The sequence below is a fragment of the Equus caballus genome, chromosome X, assembly GCF_041296265.1.
Source record: "Equus caballus isolate H_3958 breed thoroughbred chromosome X, TB-T2T, whole genome shotgun sequence".
Classification (NCBI taxonomy): Eukaryota; Metazoa; Chordata; class Mammalia; order Perissodactyla; family Equidae; genus Equus; species Equus caballus.
The window spans coordinates 145304639-145327530 of NC_091715.1; the positions used below are offsets into that span (position 1 = coordinate 145304639).

Below are 22892 nucleotides of genomic sequence, written 5' to 3' on the forward strand. Positions count from 1 at the left end.
TACATATCAGAAGTTTCAATACATCATATTTACATTTTCATTCAGTTAAAAATATTTCTAATTTCCATCGTAATTTTTTCTTTGACAAACATTATTTAGAAGTGTGTTGCTTAATTTCCAGTGAACTTTCTAATAGATTTAATGTTTAATTTATTAGAGAAGATATTTTATATATTTTCAACCCATTAAAATTTCTTGTTTTGTGGCACAGCGTATGGTCTACTTTAGTAAATGTTCCATGTGAACTTGAAAAAATGTTAAATCTGCAATTGTTGGGCGTGCTTCGCTGATTATGTTCAAATCCTCTATATCTTATTGATGTTTGGGTCTGTTCTTTAAATCAGTTATCTCTAAATATGATGGGGAATTTATCTATTTCTCTTAATTCTATCAAGTTTTGCTTTATGTATTTTGAAACTATATTATTAGGTTCATACAAATTTAGGAATGTTATGTCTGCCTATTGAATTGACCCTTTTGTTATTATAACATTTCCTCTTTATTGCTAGAAACCTCTTGCTTTAAAGTTACTTTCAACCTAACTGAGTCCTTATATTTTAAGTGTGAACAATGTATAGTTGACATTAATTTTTAATCGTCTGACATTTTGATATTTTAATTGATATGTTTAATTCATTTACTTTTTAAGATATAGTTAGGGTTAAGTCTATCTGATTTTATTTGTTTCCTATTCATCCCATCCCTTTTCTGCCTTCTTTCATGTCTTTTTTCTGTACTAATAAAGTTTTTAATTAGTTTCATTTTATTTCCACTGTAAATTTTTTAGTCATACATTCTTGTGGTTACTCTGGAGATAAAATTTTATCCTTGATTAGTAGTCCATTTCAAATTAGTACTTTTACCACTTCCTGAACAATGTGAGAGCCTTTCAAACACTTAAACTCATATAGATTCCGCCTTCCGTTTGTACTATTATTGTCATGTATTTTACTTATACATAGATTATAAATTCCTGCAAGACAGTATCACTATCGTTGATTTAAATAGTCAATATCATTTTTCATATACCCACACATTTATTCCTTCTGTTGTTCTTCATTCCTTCTTGTAATTCTGTGATTCTATCCGTGATTTTTTTTCCTTCAGCCTAAAGAACTTCTTTCAGTATTTGTTATAGCACTAGTCTATTGTGACAAAGCCTCTCAGCTTTTGTTTTTCTGAAAATATCTTTATTTCAACCTCATTTTGAAACATATTTTCTCTGGGTTGAGAATTCTAGGTTAGCATTTTTTCTTTCAATATTTCTCATTTTAAAGATGTCATTCCATTTTCTTCTTTTTTTCTTCTTCCTCTTCTCCCCAAAGCTCCCCAGTACTTAGTTGTATATTCTAGTTGTAGGTGCTTCTAGTTGTGCTATGTGGGAAGCCACCACAGCATGGCTTGATGAGCGGTGCCATGTCCGTGCCCAGGATTCCAAACCGGTGAAGCTCTGGGCCACCAAAGCAGAGTTTGCAAACTTAACCACTTGGCCATGGGGCCTGCCCCCCATTTTCTTCTAATATTTCTGCTGTCCAATACAGTAGCCACTAGCCACGTGTTAGTATTTACATTTAAATTAATTAAAATTGAACACAATTAAAATTCACTTCTTCAATCATACTAGGTATATTTCAAGTGTTCAATAGCCACATATGACTAGTGGCTACCATATTAGACAGTGAAGATCTAGAACATATCCATCATCACAGAAAGTTCTATAGCACAGCATTGTTTTAACAGTTTCCATTGAAAAGTCAGCTATCACACAGGAAAAGAAACGCAGGAAAACAAGATAATGAGCGACAGATTGACAGCATTAAGTCCACATGCATCAATAATCACTCTCAATGTAAATGGATTGAACTCTCCAATAAAAAGACACAGAGTGGCAAAATAGATTAAAGAACAAGATCCAACAATTTGTTGCCTCCAGGAAACATACCTCAGCCCCAAGGACAAACACAGACTCAGGGTGAGGGGGTGGAGGACAATACTTCAAGCTAATAGCAAGGAAAAAAAGGCAGGTGTTGCAATTCTTATATCAGACCAAGTGGATTTCAAAATAAGACAGGTAAAGAGAGACACAGGGGGACAATATATAATGATCAAAGGGACACTTCATCAAGAAGAAATAACGCTTATAAATATCTATGCACCCAACACAGGAGCACCAAGATTCATAAAGCAACTATTAACAGACCTAAAGGAAGATGTTAAAAACAACACAATAATAGTAGGGGACCTCAACACCCCACTCACATCAATGGACAGATCATCCAGACAGAAAATCAACAAGGAAATAGTGGAGCTGAATGAAAAACTAAAACAATTGGACTTAATAGACATATATAGATCACTTCACCCTGAAAGAGCTGAATACACATTCTTCTCAAGTGCACATGGAACATTCTCAAGGATAGACCATATGTTGGGAAACAAGGCAAGCCTCTACAAATTTAAAAAAATTGAAATAATAACAAGCATCTTCTCAGATCATAGTGCTATAAGGCTAGAAATTAATTACAAGAAAAAAGCTGAGAAAGGCACAAAGATGTGGAGACTAAACAACACACTACTGAACAAGCAATGGATCATTGAAGAAATTAAAGAAGAAATAAAAAAATACCTGGAAACTAATGAAAATGATAGCATGCCATACCAACTCATATGGGATACAGCAAAAGCTGTATTAAGAGGAAAATTCATCGCCATACAGGCACATCTTAACAAACAAGAAAAATCCCAAATAAGCAACCTTAAAGCACACCTAACTGAACTAGAGAAAAAAGAGCAAATGAAGCCCAAAGTCAGCAGAAGGAGAGAAATAATAAAAATCAGAGCAGAAATAAATACTATTGAAACGAAAAAGGCAGTAGAAAGGATCAATGAGACAAAGAGCTGGTTTTTGGAGAAGATAAATAAAATTGACAAACCACTCGCCAGACTTACAAAGAAAAAAAGGGAGAAAGCTCAAATAAACAAAACCAGAAATGAGCGAGGAGAAATAACAACAGACTCTGCAGAAATACAACGGATTATAAGAGAATACTACAAAAAACTATATGCCAACAGAATGGATAACCTAGAGGAAATGGATAAATTCTTGGACTCCTACAATCTCCCAAAGCTCACTCAAGAAGAGGCAGACAATTTGAACAGACCAATCACAAGGAAAGAGATTGAAACAGCAATCAAAAACATCCCAAAGGATAAAACCCCAGGACCAGATGGCTTTCCTGGGGAATTCTACCAAAGTTTCAGAGAGGATTTAATACCTATCCTTTTCAAGCTATTCCAAAAAATTAGGGAAGATGGAACACTTCCTAACACATTCTATGAGGCCAACATCACGCTGATACCAAAACCTGACAAGGACACCACGAAAAAAGAGAACTACAGGCCAATATCACTGATGAACATAGATGCAAAAATTCTAAACAAAATTTTGGCAACCAGAATTCAGCAATTCATCAAAAGGATCATACATCATGATCAAGTGGGATGCATACCAGGGACACAGGGATGGTTCAACATCCGCAAATCAATCAACGTGATACACCACATCAACAAACTGAGGAATAAAAACCACATGATCATCTCAATAGATGCAGAGAAGGCATTTGACAAGATCCAACAGCCATTTATGATAAAAACTCTGAACAAAATGGGCATAGAAGGAAACTACTTCAACATAATAAAGGCCATATATGACAAACCCACAGCCAACATCATACTCAATGGGCAAAAACTGAACGCTATCCCCTGAAAACAGGAACGAGACAAGGATGCCCTCTATCACCACTCTTATTTAACATAGTACTGGAGGTCCTGGCCAGAGCAATCAGGCAAGAAAAAGGGATAAAAGGAATCCAAATAGGGAGGGAAGAAGTGAAACTCTCGCTGTTTGCAGATGACATGATCTTATATATAGAAAACCCCAAAGAATCCATTGGAAAACTGTTAGAAGTAATCAACAACTACAGCAAAGTTGCAGGGTATAAAATCAATTTGCATAAATCAGTAGCATTTCTATACTCCAATAATGAACTAACAGAAAAAGAACTCAAGAACACAATACCATTCACAATCGCAACAAAAAGAATAAAATACCTTGGGGTAAATTTAACTAAGGAAGTGAAGGGCCTATATAATGAAAATTACAAGGCCTTTCTGAGAGAATTGGATGACGACATAAGGAGATGGAAAGACATTCCATGTACATGGATTGGAAGAATAAACATAGTTGAAATGTCCATTCCACCTAAAGCAATCTACAGATTCAACGCCATCCTAATCAGAATCCCAATGACATTCTTTACAGAATTAGAACAAAGAATCCTAAAATTCATATGGGGCAACAAAAGACCCCGAATTTCTAAAGCCATCCTGAGAAAAAAGAACAAAACGGGAGGCATCACAATCCCTGACTTCAAAACATACTACAAAGCTACACTAATCAAAACAGCATGGTACTGGTACAAAAACAGGTGCACAGATCAATGGAACAGAATTGAAAGCCCAGAAATAAAACCACACATCTATGGACAGCTTATCTTTGACAAAGGAGCTGAGGGCATACAATGGAGAAAAGAAAGTCTTTTCAACAAATGGTGCTGGGAAAACTGGAAAGCTGCATGTAAAAGAATGAAAATTGACCATTCTTTTGCACCATTCACCAAAATAAACTCAAAATGGATCAAAGACCTAAAGGTGAGACCTGAAACCATAAGGCTTCTGGAAGAAAACGTAGGCAGTACACTCTTTGACATCAGTATTAAAAGGATCTTTTCGGACACCATGCCTTCTCAGAGAAGGGAAACAATAGAAAAAATAAACAAATGGGACTTCATCAGAGTAAAGAGCTTCTTCAAGGCAAATGAAAACAGGATTGAAACAAAAAAACAACCCCCTAACTGGGAAAAAATATTTGCAAGTCATATATCTGACAAAGGCTTAATATCCATAATATATAAAGAACTCTCGCAACTCAACCACAAAACATCAAACAACCCAATCAAAAAATGGGCTGGAGACATGAACAGACATTTCTCCAAAGAAGATATACTGATGGCCAATAGGCACATGAAAAGATGCTCAGCATCGCTGATCATCAGGGAAATGCAAATCAAAACTACACTAAGATATCACCTTACACCCATTAGAATGACAAAAATATCTAAAACTAATAGTAGCAAATGTTGGAGAGGTTGTGGAGAAAAAGGAACCCTCATACACTGCTGGTGGGAATGCAAACTGGTGCAGCCACTATGGAAAACAGTATGGAGATTCCTCAAAAAATTAAAAATAGAACTACCATACGGTCCGGCCATCCCACTACTGGGTATTTATCCAAAGAGCTTGAAGTCAGCAATCCCAAAAGTCCTGTGCACCCCAATGTTTATTGCAGCACTGTTTACAATAGCCAAGACGTGGAAGCAACCTAAGTGCCCATCAACAGACGAATGGATAAAGAAGATGTGGTACATATATACAATGGAATACTACTCAGCTGTAAAACAGAACAAAATCATTCCATTTGCAATAACATGGATGGACCTCGAGGAAATTATGTTAAGTGAAATAAGCCAGTGAGAGAAGGATAATCTGTGTATGACTCCACTCATATGAGGACTTTAAAATTATGGACTAAGCACAGTTTAGTGGATACCAGGGGAAAGGTGGGGTGGGGGGTGGGCACAAAGGGTGAAGTGTGCACCTACAACATGACTGACAAACATTAACGTACAACTGAAATTTCACAAGATTGCAACTTATCATTAACTCAATAAAAAAAAGTCAGCTATCAATCTTATTGTTCCTTTGGAGGTAATGTATATTTTTTTCTCTCTGATCTTTAATATCTCCCCTTTATCCTTGGTTTTCTTAGGTTTGATTTTTATTTGCCTATGTACATTTTCTTTGTATTTATCTTGCTTAGGGTATATTTAGCTTCTTGAATCTGTGACTTGATGTTTCATCAATTTTGGAAAATTCTTAGACCTTATCTCTTCAATTTTTTTCCTGTCCCATTTTCTGCATGCTCTCCTCCAAGGACTCCAATTACACTTATGCTATATCATTTGAGAGTGCTCCACCATTCTTTTTCCTTTCTGTGCTTCTATTTAGATACATTTGCTTGACCCTAATCCTGTCTTCTGTGGTGTTTATCTTGAAATAACTCATCCAATGAGCTTTTAATTTTAGATGATGTGTTTTCCAATTCAGAACGACCATTTGATTTTTTGAAATAGATTCCAATTTCTAATTGAAATTCTCCATTTTCTCATCAATATTGTCAATCTGTTCTCTATTTTCTTTCATTTACAAAAATTATATTAAAGTCCCTATATGTTAATCCCTATATCTGGATCATCTGTGGTTTGATTCTGATATCTACTTTTTCTCTTGATTACCAATCACACTTTCCTGCCTCTTCACAGTCTTATAATTCTTCACTGTATACTGGATATTGTGTAGCAAAAGCTATGGAAGCTTTAGATAATATTTTCTAGAAGAAAGCATGCTCCCTTCATTCTGTTAGGCAGAAGGAATGAAGGGTTGATGATCTCAATCCAATCAAGTTTTGCACTTAGGGCTGCTTGCAATTTTGGTACAACTCAGTTGACCTCTGGTTTATCCCTGTTTCTCAGGCATGCCCATCCAAGATTTTTGACTTAGAAATTAGAAAATCTTTGTTCCTTCAGCCCTTAAGACATTTCAGCAAAGGCCACCAAGAAAGAAAGTAGCTCGTGATCATCACCTCAACTAGGTAGTCCTCTCCCCCTCCTCCACTTAAATTTTGGCTCATCTAATTCTTATTGCTCCACAGCTCTCCAATGATTTTTAAAATATGAAGTTTTTTATTTTTCTAGTTTTTATAGTTGTTGCAGCAGGAGTGTTGGTCTGCCATGACCTACTCTCTACCCAGGAGCAGAAGTCACACTAGCTTTCTTTTGGTTAATATTTTCACGGCATGCTGTTCTCCATCCTTTTACTTTCAACCTTTTATACTCTTATGCTTTAGATCTGTAGCTTGGAAACAGCATCTAGTTATATTTTGTTTTAAAGTCAGGTAAGCCAATCTTTGTCTTTTAACTGGACCATTTAATCCATTTATAATTAATATTAATTCTGATATATTCGGATTTGTAGCTACCATCTTCTTTTTCCTATTCTGTTTCTTTTTTCCCTTTCTTGCCTTCTTTTGTATTGATTATTTTAATTTTCCCTTTACTCTTGGATGTTGCACACTTGATGTCTACCATTTTAATGCTTACCTTAGAAATCACAACATGAATCTTTAACTTAGCAAAGTCTTCATGTAATCAATATCTTTTTTAGAAAAATTTCCACCTTTATCAAGATGTAATTAGGGGGCCGGCCCCATGGCCGAGTGGTTAAGTTCACGCACTCTGCTTCAGTGGTCTATGGCTTTGCTGGTTTGGATCCTGGGTGTGGACATGGCGCCGCTTATCAGGCCATGCTGAGGCAGCGTCCCATATAGCACAACCAGAGGCACTCACAACTAGGATATACAACTATGTACTGGGGACTTTGGGGAGAAGAAAAAAAAAAAAAGAAGATTGGCAACAGATGTTAGCTCAGGTGCCAAAAAAAAGATGTAATTAAAATATAACAAACTACATACATTCAAAGTGTACAATTTGATGGGATTTTATGTATGTATACACATGGAAAACCATCAGAACAATCAGCATAATGAACATATTCATCATTCTCAAAAAATTCTTAATTAATTTCTTTACTGTTCTCCTGAACAATAAATACAAGGACATTAGAATACTTTAATTCCATTTACCCCTACCTCACTTATAAGCTCTTTTTGGGGGGGTACAATTTAATTCTATGTGTCTTTTTTTCCCATTAAAATTTGTTTTAATTGGTCTCAAAATTCTGTGAAGATTTTCAGTCAAGTTGTTTCCATTAAAAAGCACTGATTTAAAAACTAATAACTCAAAACTGCAACACAAATAAACGAAATGGTCTACAAAACATTATCCTTTTCTTCTGAAGGTTTTATGATGCATTTTATTAGTAACTAAACTTTGACTATTAAATTTGAATGGCCACTTGAGGTAGTTCTGAGACTGTTCTTCCACCACTGACTAAGACTGGGATGGCAGGTATTAGGGACAATATTCATTTAGCCTGTTGAGCTTTCGGGGAAGACTTGGTGACTTCGCCAGCTCCAGCAGCCTTCTTAGCCACTGCTTTGATGACACTCATAGCAACTGTCTGTCTCAGGTCATGAACAGCACAACAGCACAGAGCAGGATATTCAGAGAAGTTCTCAACACACGTGAGCTTGCCAGGAACCATATCAACAATGGCAACATCACCAGATTGCAAGAATTTGGAGCCATCCTCCAGCTTTTTCCCAGAGCAGTGATCAATTTTCTTCAGCTCAGCAAAAACTTGCAAGCAATGTGAGCTGTGTGACAATCCAGCACAGGTGTGCATCCAGCACTGATTTGGCCTGGATGGTTCACCTGACCTATGAAGCCAGCTTCTTCCATTGGTGGGTCATTTTTGCTGTCACCAGCCATGTTGCTATGATGAATATCTTTGACAGACACATTCTTGACATTGAAGCCCACATTGTCACCAGGAAGAGCTTCACTCAAAGCTTCATGGTGCATTTCAACAGACTTTACTTCAGTTGTATTGGTTACTGGAGCAAAGGGGACCACCATGCCAGGTTTGAGAACACCAGTCTCCACTCACCCCACAGGGACAGTACCAATTACACCAATAACTGGAGGGGCAGGCACAAGGACTTGTCAGTTGGATGAGTTGGTGGCAGAAGGCAATCCAGAGCTTCAAGCAGTGTGGTTCCACTGACATTGCAATCTTTATGGGTGACTTTCCATCCCTGAACCAAGGCATGTTAGCGCTTGGCTCCAGCATGTTGTCACCATTCCAACCAGGAATTGGCACAAATGCTACTATGTCAGGGTTGTAGCCAAATTTCTTAATGCAAGTGCTGATTTCCTTAATGATTGCCTCATATCTCTTCTGTCCATAGGGTGGCTCAGTGGAATCCATTTTGTAAACACCAACAACTCGTTGTTTCACACCCAGTGTGTAAGCCCAGAAGGGCATGCTCAGGGTTCTGCCTATTCTTGGAGAAACCTGCTTCAAGTTCACCAACAGCAGCAGCAACAATCAGGACAGCACAGTCAGCCTGAGATGTGCCTGTAATCATATTTTTGATAAAGTCTCTGTGTCCTGGGGCATCAATGATGCTCTCATAATACTTGCTGGTCTTGAATTTCCACAAGGAAATATCAATGACAATACCATGCTCACATTCAACTTTCAGTTTGTGTAAAACCCAGGCACACTTGAAGGATTCCTTTCCCAACTCAGCAGCTTCCTTCTAAAATTTTTCAATGGTTCTTTTGTCGACTGCACAATATTTGTAGATCAGATGACCATTAGCGGTGGATTTGCCAGAATTTACATGTCCATTGATGACAATGTTGATATGAGTTTTTTCCTTTACCATTTTGGCTTAGGTTTAGGGGTGGTTTTCACTGACACGTGTGTTCTGGTGGCAAACCCGTTGTAAAAAAAAAAAGGGAATTCTATATATCTTAAAGCTCATAAAAGATTTTTACCATTGTTTATACAAACAAATTTTTTTATATTTATCCATATATTTGCCCTTTCTTTGCTTTTTAGTCCTTCTTGCCTCTCACATCTTTCATTTGGTTTCACTTTTCTATTGTTTCAAGTACATCATTAGAATATTTTTAGTGGGTTTTTGCTAGTGGTGAAATTTCTCTGTTTGTCTAAAAATGTCCTTTTTCACCTTGATTCTTGAATCATATTTTTGATGGGCATAGAATTCTAGGTTGGCAGTTATTGTATTTCAATGCCTTCCACATATCATTCCCCTGTCTTCTATCTGTAATTAGTACTATTGAAAGGTCACCTCTTTGTATCTCATTTGAATGTATGCTCTCTTTTTTCTTTGGCTGTTTTTAAGAATTTTCTCTTGGGTTTTCTGCAGTTTCACTCTGATGAAATATACCTAGGTGTTGATTTTTTTATTCATCTGGTTTGGGATTTGTTGAGCTCCCAGAATCTGTTCATTGATGGCTTTTTTCAATTTTGGAAAATATTCACCCATTACCTCTTCAAATATTGCTTCTCCTCTAATCACTCTTTCCTTTCCTTCTGGGATTTCAATTAAAAATAGGTTAGTCCCTCATACTCTATCCTCTATGTCTCTCTTCTGGTTATCTGTTGCTGTATCACAACTACCTCAACATTTTTGCGGCTTAAAACAGCAGCCACTTTACTATACTTATCAATTCTGTTAAGTTAGGAATTCCAGCAGGACTTGGTTAGGTAATAGTTTTGCTCCTCATGGTGTCGAATGTGGTCACTCATTGGTATATAGTTGGCATCTGGGCTTGTCTGAAGGGTCCAAAATGGCTTCATTCACATATCTGGTGCCTTGATGGAGAATGTTGGAAAGCTGGACTCAGCTGGGACTCTTGATTAGAGGGCTTTTATGTGACCTTTCCAGCAAGACAGCACCAGGGTACTCTGATTTCTTACATGGTGGCTGGCTTCTTACAGAGAGAGTATCCCAGGAGAACTAGATGTAGGCTGCATGTACTTTCTGACCTAGCCTCAGGAGTCCTACAGCATCACTTCCACCAAATCTACAGGTCACAATTTCTGCTATATTTTATTGTCATAAATGGGTCATAATGCCAGCCCAGATCAAGGGGAAGGGAATTAGATCCTAGCTCTTGAATGAGAGGGTGGCAAGGTCACGTTGTACAAGAGCATACAGGACATCCATCTTTGAAAAATATAGTTGACCATAGTCTTTTATTATCTCTTTTGTATTATCCATAAAAAAATGCTCCTTGTGAGCTAGCTCTGATGATGTAGTGGTTAAAGTTCGGCGTTCTCACCACTTCAGCAGCCTGAGTTCGCTTCCTGGCTGTGGAACCACATCACCCATCTGTCAGTTGCCATGCTGTGGCAGCAGCTCACATAGAAGAAGTAGAAGGACTTACAACTAGGATATACAACCATGCACTGGGGCTTTGGGGAGGAAAATACAAAAAGAGGAAAATTGGCAATAGATGTTAGCTCAGGGTGAATCTTTCCCTGCAAAAGAAAAAAATCCTTGCATGCTGAATTCCACTTTTTTTTTTACATACCTACTACTTCACCAATTCTTTATACGTGATGTATAGGTGTTTTAATAACTGTATCTAATGATTCCTAGATCTGAAGTCTGTGAGTTTGTTTTGGCTCTTTATTGTTTCTGTGGCTTCTTGCTTATTTTTTCTTGCTTTGTTTTGTACACAGTAACTTTGTGTTCTGGACATTATATCTGAAATATTTGTGAAAATAAGTCAAGGCCTAGGATGTTGGTTTCTTCCACTACAGGGGTTTTATGTTTTCTTCTGCCAGCTGTCTACAGGCACTTCCAATCTAAGACTTGCTTAAATTATGATCAAGAATAGAGATTTCATGGACAACGCAGATGACAGAAAACTGGACTGTAAGTCAATGAAATGCAAGTTAACTGGTTTACCATTACCTTGAGGATGTATCCCTTTGGAGACTCAGATTAAAGTGGGCATAGTTTACATCTACTTTTAATCATTTGATGATCTCATCTAGTCTTATTTGAATGCTATCAATATGCTTATGACTCCAAAATTTATATCCTTAGCACAGGCCTCTTCCTTGGATTCCAGACTCATATATCCAACTGCCTACTCAACATCTCAATTTGGATGTCTAATGGGCATCTCAAACTAAGTATGTACAAAACAGACCATTGAGTGTTTCCTCAAATAAACCTGTTCTACCTAAAGCCTTCGTTATCTCATTAAATGTCACCATCAACCACCATCAACCACCTAGTTGCTCAGAACAAAAACTAAAAATCTTCTTTGAGTCCTCTCTCTCCATTTCCCCTGTACTCAATCTAACAGCAAGCCCTGTCTACTTGTCTTCAAATTATAATCAACATCCTTCCACTTCTTTTGATTTTCACCACCACTACCTTGATCTAAACACTGTCTTCTCTTATCTGGATGACTGCAATATCCTCTTAACTTGTCTCCCTGCCTCCATTCTTGCCCATGGAAGCTGTGTTACACAATTCCATTTCATTGGTGTTCCCTGGAATTTGGACATACATGAAAGACCTACTCTTGCTTCCCCACATCCATCATTTACTAATTCATTCAACAGATATTTATCTGAGCTTCTATCACATGTCAGGCACTGTTCAAGGTTCTGGAGATATACCATTGAACAACACCTTCAAAGTTTGTGCTCTCAACAAGCTTACCTTATAGTTGAGGAAGATAGACAATAAACAAATATATAATATTTCAGGTGCTAGTAAGTGCATTGAAACAGAGTGGTGGGAGCTATATGTATATACAGTGTTCAAGGAAAGCCTCACTGATAAAATGAAATTTGAGCAGCCACCTGAAGGAAGTGAGAAGACTAACAATAGGATATCAGGGGAAGAGAATTCCAAGCAGAGAACAGAAAGTGAAAAAACCTAGAGATAGGCACATACTTGCTACATCTGAGGAAAAGCAATGCAGCCAGTGTGACTGGAGCAGAGTGAGCAGGAAACAATAGTAGAAGATGAGGGGAGAGAGGTTTCAGAGGGTCCTCATAGAAACTTGAAGGCCATGGTGAGGGCTTTGGAGTTTATTGAGAGTGAGATGGAAATCCACTAGGGTATTTAGAGCAGAGAACAATAATCAGAATTATAATTTGAAAAATTACTTTAGCTGCTGTGTTGGGAAAAGACTGTATGAGGGCAAGGTTGAAAGCCAGAAGGCCAGTTAAGAAGCTATTACAATAGTTTGGGTGAGAGTTGACAATGGTTTAGACCAGGATGGTAGCCATTGAAGTGGAGAGAAGTAGCTAGATTTTGGGTGTTTGTGTGTATGTGTTTATAAAATTGATTTTATTATTTTTAATAGTTTTTTGTTATTATAGAAGCAGTGCATATGCATTGTAGAAAATTTGACAATATAGACAAATAACTTTTTTAACTAAAAACATTACTTTTACAGTATCTAGAGTAACATTTTATATGTCTTCTCTTGTTTTGTAGCCTGTTTTTTTTTCCCTAGTCAACCATCTCCAACTTTACATTTCAGTACATTTTCATCTTATCCAATATTCAGTCCAAAATCAAATTCTGGTTATTTTTTGAAGTTATAGCCAACAGAATTATTCAATGGATTAGATGTGGTCATGAGAGAAAAAAGAGGAGTTACGAATAACTTCAAGGTTTGGAGTCTGAATGACTGAAAGGAAGGAATGGTCATTGACTGCCATGGATAAGGCTGGGAAAACAGCAGGTTTTGGGAAGCGGAAGAAATTTAGTCTAATTTTGTACATGTTAAGATAGGGAGTTGATATGTGAATCTCAAGTTCAAGGGAGAGATATGAGATGGAGATATACAACTGGAAATTGCATATAGATAGTACTTAAAACTATAAGAGTAAATGAGATCATCACAAGAGTGAGTGTAAACAAAAAAAGGAGAGTTGGGAGAACTAATACCCCAAGCACTCTCACACTTAATGGTCAGGGAGATGAAGAACCAGCTAAGTTGACAAGAAAGATTGGCAGTGAGTATAATAGAAAAAGAAAAGTGGCATCAGAGAGGCCAAGTGAGAACATGTATCAACTATCAAATACTACTATGAGTTCAACTAAGATGAGGACTGAGAATTAGTAATGTAAACATCAACAATGACCTTGAAAATGTAGTGTTGATGGAATAATGGAGATAAAAGCCTCTTTGGAGTGGCTTAGAGAAAGAATAAGAGGAAAAGAAACAAAGTTAGCAAATAGATAGAATTATTTTTAAATGTTTTCTGAAAAAATAAGGGGATAAATAATAGCATGATTGATGCTGATGAGAGTAACCCAGTGGAGAGGGAGAAATTGATGATGTGAGAGAGAAAAGGGGAATTTCTGAAGCAACATTTTTTGTGAGGGCAGAAAGGATGGGATCAAGTGCAAAACTGAAGAGGTTAACCTTAGGAACACAGACAGTACATTTATTGTCACATTGTCATAAGCATGAAGACAATATATGGGTACAGATGTTGATAACTGTGATGTTGGAAGTCTGTGGCAGTTCATTGAACAGCATCAGCTAGGAGTGAGAAGGAGTGTTGGAGAAAGGGCAAACGGTGTTGGAGATTTAAGGAAAAAAGCAGAAAATGTAAGATAGAGGTTCGGGAAAGTGGGAAAGTCAGTGGACTAGGGAAATATTCTATGGTTGCTGTTAGCAATAAGAGCTCACTTGAGGTAAAAAGCAAAGTCAGAAAGTGACAACGGGTAATAAAGAGGGCACCTACCCTTCCTCTAGGACCTGTATTATCTGACCACTGCTCATCTCTACCACTCCATCTCCCACAACCGCCGCCCCCCCCGCCCCAAGTACTCTACTGTACTCCAGTCATGCTGGTCCTTTTCCATTCCTCAAACATGCTAACCTTGGTCCATTCTCAGGACCTTTGCATTTCCTGTTCCCTGGCCTGGAAACGTCTTCTCTAACAGCTCCATCAGCTGGCCTCTTATCATCATGTAGGTCTCAACTCCACAAGGAGGATTTCTTTGACCACCACAGCTAAAGTAACACCTCCAGTCACTCTCTACCATATTATTTGATTCTATCTTCTGATTAGCACCATCAAGATTCCCAGATTTGGACTTGGACACCAGCATCATGGTGGAGTGAGCTGTTCCCTTAGCCTCTCACCACTAAGATACAACCAAAAGGACATTCATTAACCAAAAGAGGACACCCACACAGTACAATAGGACGTTTGAGAGATCCATGTAGCCATATGTCTGAAGGCAGGGGTACTGGATTCCCAGAAAGCAGTGGAAGGAGGTGAGCAGATCTCTTTCCCCTCCCCAGTGGCAGCAATCTAGGGTGCAGGACCTCATGCATGGGCTGGCATGCAACTCTAAGAGGAGATGGGGAAACAAGCAGGCATCCAGAGCAATGCTTTTGCTTTCAGAGTTGCATCCCAGCCCACAGGAATGCTCCACACTGAGGCGGCTCAGCCACTGCATGGGCACCCCTACCAAGCCCAGCAGCCCAGGTGGGCCACCAATGAGTGCAGAGTGGGCTTGCAGGCACAAAAGAAAGTGACCTTCCCCTTCCTTCCTGCCTGGTCCACCAGCTTGGCCAGTTGGCCAGGGCAGCAGATCCACACCAGAGCACCTGTGCCTGAGCGTGGGACCTGCCAAGCAGTGACAGTCAGAAGCAAATGCAGATGAACTCTATCAGCACACCTTCCAGCAGATGGGCACAACTTTCAGCAGATGCGGCAGGTTCAGAAAATAGCTCCCCCCCCCACAGTGGCAGCAGGTGGAACTGTGACTAGATACTACCACTAAGCACAGGCAAAGGTCCACGTCATCAAACACCATGAAGACCTACATTAACACTCTAGATTAGAAGGAAAATGACAAGTATCCAGAAACCAATCCTGAAGTCACATAAATTTACAGTCTAAATGACAGAGAATTCAAAATAGATATCATAAAGAAACTCAACAAGTTACAAGAAAACTCAGATAATTCAGTGAACTCAAGAATAAAATTAATGATGGGGCTGGCCCCGTGGCTGAGTGGTTAAGTTTGCGCACTCCGCTGCAGGCAGCCCAGTGTTTCGTTGGTTCGAATCCTGGGCGCGGACATGGCACTGCTCATCAAGCCACGCTGAGGCGGCGTCCCACATGCCACAACTAGAAGGACCCACAACAAAGAATATACAACTATGTACCGGGGGGCTTTGGGGAGAAAAAGGAAAAAATAAAATCTTAAAAAAATACATTAAAAAAAAAAAAATAGACTCAAATATACTTTAAAAAAAAAAAAAAAAAAAAGAATAAAATTAATGAGCAGAAGAAATTCTTCACAAAAGAGATTGAAACTCTAAAAAAAAAAAAAAAAAAAACCAAACAGAAATGATGGGCATGAAGAACACAATGAATGAGATAAAAAGCAATCTAGAAACCTTAAAAAACAGAGCTGACATTATGGAGGACAGAATTAGCAATTTAGAGGACAGAAATATAGAAATGCTTCAGGTGGAGGAGAGAGAACTAAGACTAAAAAAAGAAGAAGAAATTCTCTGAGAAATAGCTGATGGAGTTGGAAAAAGCAAAATAAGGATTATAGGTATTCCAAAGGGAGAAGACAGGGAGAAAGGAGCAGAGAGCTGGTTCAAAGAAATAATAGCTGAGAATTTCCAAAACCTGGGGAAGGAACTGGAATTACAAGTAAATGAAGCAAATAGAACTCCTAATTACATGAATGCAAAAAGACCTAGCCCAAGGCATATATTAGTAAAAGTCAATGACAAATAAAACATATTAAGTGCAGCAAGGCAGAAGAGTATAATCTACAAAGGAACCCTCATCAGGCTTTCAGCAGACTTCTTAGCAGAAACCTTACAGTCCAGGAGAGAGTAGAATGATATTTTCAAAATACTGAAAAACAAAAACTTTCAGCCAAGAATACTCTATCCAGTGAAACTATCCTTCAGATTCAGAAGTAAAAACTTTCCCAGACAAACAAAGCTGTGGGAGTTTGTGGCCACAAGACTCACATTACAAGAAATCATGAAGAATACTCTCATACCTGAAACAAAAAGGAAAAGGTTTACAAAGCCTTGAGCAAGGAGATAAATTGACAGAGAAAATCAGAAAATGCAGCTTTCTATCAGAACAGGTTAGCAAACATAACATTAGAGATGGAAGAAGAAGGACTGATGTCAGCAACTTGGAGTGAGCCGTTCCCTTTGTCTCTCCCCCTTTTGAGCTACAATTAAATGGACATTCACTAAACAACGGAGGAAGCCCACACAGCACAACAGGATGCCTGAGAGACTCACGCAGCCATACATCTGAGGGTGGATAGACTGGTCCCCTGGGAAGTGGTGGAGATAGGTGAGCATGCCCTGCTCTCCCCTGGTAGCCCTGTGCACATGCACAAATGCTTTCCAGCCTGATGCAAGCACCCTGAATGTGGGAACATGCACCAGAGCGACTGTAGGAAGAGGTGGTGGCAGCCCTTAGCCCACTTGTGGTGGCTTTCCTGGCAGCAAAGGGGAGCCCACTTTGCCCCTGTGGAGCCAAGGAGTGGCCCTAGCTCAGTCCTGGGGAGGAAGCCCCGCCCACCAAGCACAGCAGCCCTGCAGACTGCAAGCAGAGACCACAGCAAATCTACACACCAGAGCAAGCACACTCCAGGTTCACATGAGCATCCATAGTGCCACTGAGCCCCAAAAGAGGACACACGTCCTGAGGAAGCTGTGGGAAGAGGGGGTGGCAGCCCTTAGCCTGCTGGTGATTGCTTTCCCAGTGGGAAGGGGGAGCCCACTATGCCCCTGCGGGGCCAAGGATTGGCCCTAGCTCAGTACAGCAAGGAATCCCCATCCAACAAGCACAGTCCACACAAGCTCCTGAATGCACACCAAGCTGGGGCAAGTGCCCATAATACCCCCACAGCTTCCAGCAGATGGGGTTGGGCCAGAAACTCTGCTCCTGCTTCTCCCTAGCAGTAACAGGTGGAATCTATTACCTAGTACTACCACAAATGCCCCAACAACCTAAATGATAGAGAATTCAAAATAGCTGTCATAAAGAAACTCAATGATTTACAAGAGAACACAGAAAGACAGTTTAATGAGCTCAGGAATAAAATGAATCTCATCACCAGAGAGACTGAAACTATAAAAAAATATCCAGCAGAAATTCTGGATATGAAAAACACAATTAATGAAGTAAAAAATAATCTAGAATCCATAAGAAATAGAGCTGATGTTGTGGAGGAAAGAATTAGTTATTTAGAGGATTAAAATATAGAAATTCTACCAGTGGAGGAGGAGACAGAACTAAGATTTTTTTAAAATGAAGGCATTCTTTGAGAAATATCAGACTCAATTAGGAAAAGCAACATCAGGACTGTAGGTATTCAAGAGGGAGAAGAGAGAGAGAAAGTAGCAGAGACCTTGTTCAAAGAAATAATAGCTGAGAAGTTCCCAAACCTGGGGATGGATCTGGATTTAAAAATAAACAAAGCTAATACAATGCCTAGTTACATTGCTGCTAAAAGACCTTCTCCAAGGCATATATTAGTAAAAATGCTAAAAGTCAATGACAGAGAAAAAAATATTAAGGGCAGCAAGGCAGAAGAAAATAACCTGCAAAGGAAACCCTATCAGGCTTTCAGTGGCTTTCCCAGCAGAAACACTACAGGCTAGGAGATAATGGAATGATATATTCAAAATACTGAAAGACAAACTGTTTCAGCTAAGACTATTCTATCCAATGAAACTTTCCTTCAGATATGATGGAGAAATAAAAGCTTTCCTAGGTAAACAAAAGCTGAGGGAGTTCATTGCTGCTGGACCTCCCCTACAAGAAATAATTAAAGATGCCCTCACACCTGAAACAAAAAGGCAAAGGTCTACAAAGCTCTGAGCAAGGAGATAAATAGACATACATAATAAGAAAACTGCAGCTCTCTATCAGAAGAGGGAAGCAAAGACTCAATTATAACTTAAGAGATAAAGGGAAAGAAATCATCAAAAGTAATGATAAATGCTTCGACTTAGTCACAAACTCACAACATTAAAAACAGAACAATTTGTAACAGCAATAACTCAAAATGGGAGAGGAAAAGGAAGGAACTTGCTTAGGTCTATGGCGATAAGAGGCTATGAGAAAATGGACTATTTCATCTATGAGATCTTTTATACAATCCTCATGGTAACTGCTAAACAAAAATTCAGAGCAGAGCCACAATTCACAAAAAGAGAGAAAACTGAGAATACCTCCTCAGAAAACCATCAAAATGAAATGGCAGTCAGAAATACAAAGGAAAAAAACCAATGGAAACATAGAACAACCAGAAAACAAGAGATAAAATGGCAGTATTAAGCCCTCATATGTCAATAATCACTCTAAATGTAAATGGATTGAATTCTCAATCAAAAGACAGAGTAGCTGGGTGGATTAGAAAACAAGACCCAACAATATGCTGCCTCAAGGAAACACATCTCAGCTCTAAAGACAAACATAGGCTCAGAGTGAATGGATGGAAGACAATACTCCAAGCTAATGGCAAACAAAAGAAAGCAGGTATTGCCATACTTACATCAGATAAAGCAGACTTCAAGTTAAAAAAGACAATGAGAGAACAAGAGAGGCAGTGTATAATGATAAAAAGTACATTCCACCAAGAGGATATAACACTTATTAATATACATGCACATAACACAGGGGCACCAAAGAACATAAGGCAATTATTAAGACACCTAAAGGAAGAAATTAGAACTAGTAGGGGACCTCAACACCCCACCTACATCAATGGATAGATCATACAGACAAAAAGTCAACAAGGAAATAGTAGATTTAAACAAAAAAACTTGATCAGATGGAATTAATAGATATATAGAGAGCATTCCATCCAAAAACAGCAGAATACACATTCTTCTGAAGTGCACATGGATCATTCTCAAAAATAGACCATATATTGGGAAGCAAGGCAAGCCTCAATAAATTTAAGAAGATCAAAATCATCTTAACCATCTTTTCCAACCACAATGTTATGAAACTGGAAATCAACTATAAGAAAAAAACTGGGGGGCCAGCCCCATGGCCAAGTGATTAAGTTCGTGTGCTCTGCTTTGGCAGCCCAGGGTTTCATCGGTTCTGATCCTGGGCACGGACATGACACCACTCACCAGGCCATGTTGAGGCAGTGTCCCACATGCCACAACTACAAGGACCCACAACTAAAATATACAACTATGTACTAGGGGGATTTGGGGAGAAAAAGCAAAAAGAAAAAAAAAACTGGCAGTCAGAAATATGTGGAGACTTAACAACATGCTCGTGAACAACCACTGGAATCAGTGAAGATATCAAAGGGGATATTAAAAAATACCTGGAGACAAATGAAAATGAAAATACAACATATCAACTCTTAGGAGATGCAGCAAAAGTGGTCATGAGAGGGAAATTCATAGCAATACAGGCCTACCTCAACAAGCAAGAAAAATCTCAAGCAATCTTAAAATGCACCTAACAGAACTAGAAAAAGAACAAAGCCCAATGTCAGCAGAAGGCAGGAAATAATAAAAATCAGAGCAGAAATAAATGAAATAGAGACTAAAAATCAGTAGATAGGGTTAATGAAACCAAGAGCTGGTTCTTTGAGAAGATAAACAAAATTGACAGACCCTTAGCCAGACTCAATAAGAACAAAAGAGAGAAGTCTCAAATAAATAAAATTAGAAACAAAAGAGGAAAAATTACAACAGATACTACAGAAATACAAACGATTATAAGAGAATACTATGAAAACCTATATGCCCACAAATTTGATAACATGGAAGAAACACATAAATTCTTAGACTCATACAACCTCCCAAAACTGAATTAATAAGAAATAGAGAATCCAAATAAACCAATCACAAGTAAAGAGATTGAAACAATAATCAAAAACCTTCCAAAAAGCAAAACTGCAGGACCAGATGGCTTCTCAGGAGAATTCTACCAAACATTCAAAGAAGATTATTTATTTATTTATTTATTTATTTATTTATTTATTTTTATTGCAATAACATTGGTTCATAAAATTACATAAATTTCAGGCATACATCATTATATATTTCTATTTCTGTGTAGATTACATCATGTTTACCACCCAAAGACTACTTATAATCCATCACCACATACCTGTGCTTAATCACCCCTTTCACTCTCCTTCTTCTCCTCTTCACCTCTGGTAACCACCAATCCAATCTCTGTCTCTATGTGTTTGTTTGTCATTTTTATCTTCTACTTATGAGTGAGATCATATGGTATTTGACTTTCTCTCTCTGACTTATTTCACTTAGCATAATACCCTTAAGGTCCATGCGTGTTGTCATAAATGGCTGGATTTCATCATTTCTTATGGCTGAGTAGTATTCCATTGTGTATAGATACCACATCTTTATCCATTCATCCCTTGATGGGCACCAAGGTTGCTTCCAAGTCTTGGCTATTGTGAATAATGCTGCAATGAACATAGGGGTGCATGTATCTTTATGCATTCACATTCGTGTTTTCATGTTCATTGGGTAAATAGTCAGTGGTGGAATAGCTAGATCACATGGTAGATATATTCTTAATTTTTTGAGGACTCTCCATAATGTTTTCCATAGTTGTTGCACCAGTTTGCGCTCCCATCAGCAGTGTATGACGGTTCCCCTTCAAAGAAGATTTAATACCTATCCTTCTCAAACAATTCCAAAAAATTGAAGAAAACAGAATACTTCTTAACTGATTCTAAGAGGCCAACATCACCCTGATACCAAAACCAGACAAGGACAATACAAAGAAGAAAAATTACAGCCCAATATTGCTGATGAACATAGATGCAAAAATCCTCAACAAGATATTGGCAAACCAAATACAGCAATACATTAAAAGGATCATACACCATGATCAAATGAGATTTATTCTGGGGAAGCAGGGATGGTTTGCCATCCACAAATCAATTAATGTGATACACCACATTAGCAAAATGAGGAATAAGAATCACATGATCATCTCAATAGATTCAGAGAAAGCATTTGACAAGATCCAACATCCATTTATGATAAAAACTCTCAATAAAATGGGTATACAAGGAAAGTACCTTAACATAATAAAGACCAAATATGACAAACCTGCAGCCAACATCATACTCAATGGTGAAAAACTGAAAGCCATTCCTCTGAGAACAGGAACAAGATAAGGGTACCCACTGTCGCCACTCTTCTTCAACATAGTAGTGGAAGTTTTGGCCAGAGCAATTAGGCAAGGAAAAAAAATAAAAGGAATCCAAACTGGAAAATAGGAAGCGAAACTCTTGCTGTTTGTTGATGACATGATTCTATAAATAGAAAACCCTAAAGAATCCATCAGAAGACTACTAGAAATAATCAACAACTACAGTAAAGTTGCAGGGTACAAATCAACTTACAAGAATCAGTTGCATTTCTATACTCTAATAACGAACTAGCAGAAAGAGAACTCAACAATACAATCCCATTTATAACCACCACCACCACAACAAAAAATATCTAGGAATAAATTTAACCAAGAATGTGAAAGATCTATACATTGAAAACTATAAAATAGTATTGAAAGAAATTGAAGATGACATAAAGAAATGGAAAGATACTACATGCACAAGGATTGGAAGAATAAACATAGTTAAAGTGTCCATATTACCTAAAGCAATCTATAGATTCAATGCAATCCCAATCAGAAACCCAATGACAGTCTTAATGAAAATAGAACAAAGACTCCTAAAATTTATATGGAAGAACAAAAGACCTTGAATACTGAAGACAATCCTGAGAAAAAAGAACAAAGCTGGAGGCATCACAATCCCTGACTTCAAAATATACTACAAAGCCATAATAATCAAGACAGCATGACACTGGCACAAAAACAGACACACGGATCAATGGAACAGAATTGAAAGCCCAGAAATAAAACGACACATCTATGGACAGCTAATCTTCTACAAAGGAGCCAAGAAATACAATGAAGAAAGAAAATTCTCTTCAATAAATGGTGTTAGGAAAACTGAAGAGCCACATGCAAAAGAATGAAAGTAGACCATTATCTTACACTATACACAAAAATTAAGTCAAAATGTATTAAAGACGTGAAGGTAAGGCCTGAAACCATAAAACTCCTAGAAGAAAATATAGGCAGTAAACTTGCTGACATTGGTCTTCACAGCATCTTTTCAAATACCATGTCTACTTGGGCAAGGGAAACTA

General features: G+C 38.0%; 1 protein-coding gene and 1 pseudogene across 23 annotated transcripts in view; both read right to left on the bottom strand.

Annotated features, from left to right (window-relative positions):
* The window catches only part of F8 (coagulation factor VIII), a 145543-nt gene that overhangs the window by 43934 nt on the left and 78717 nt on the right, over positions 1-22892 (bottom strand). The window lies entirely within an intron of this gene.
* On the bottom strand, positions 8041-10888 carry LOC100630866 (elongation factor 1-alpha 1 pseudogene; annotated as a pseudogene).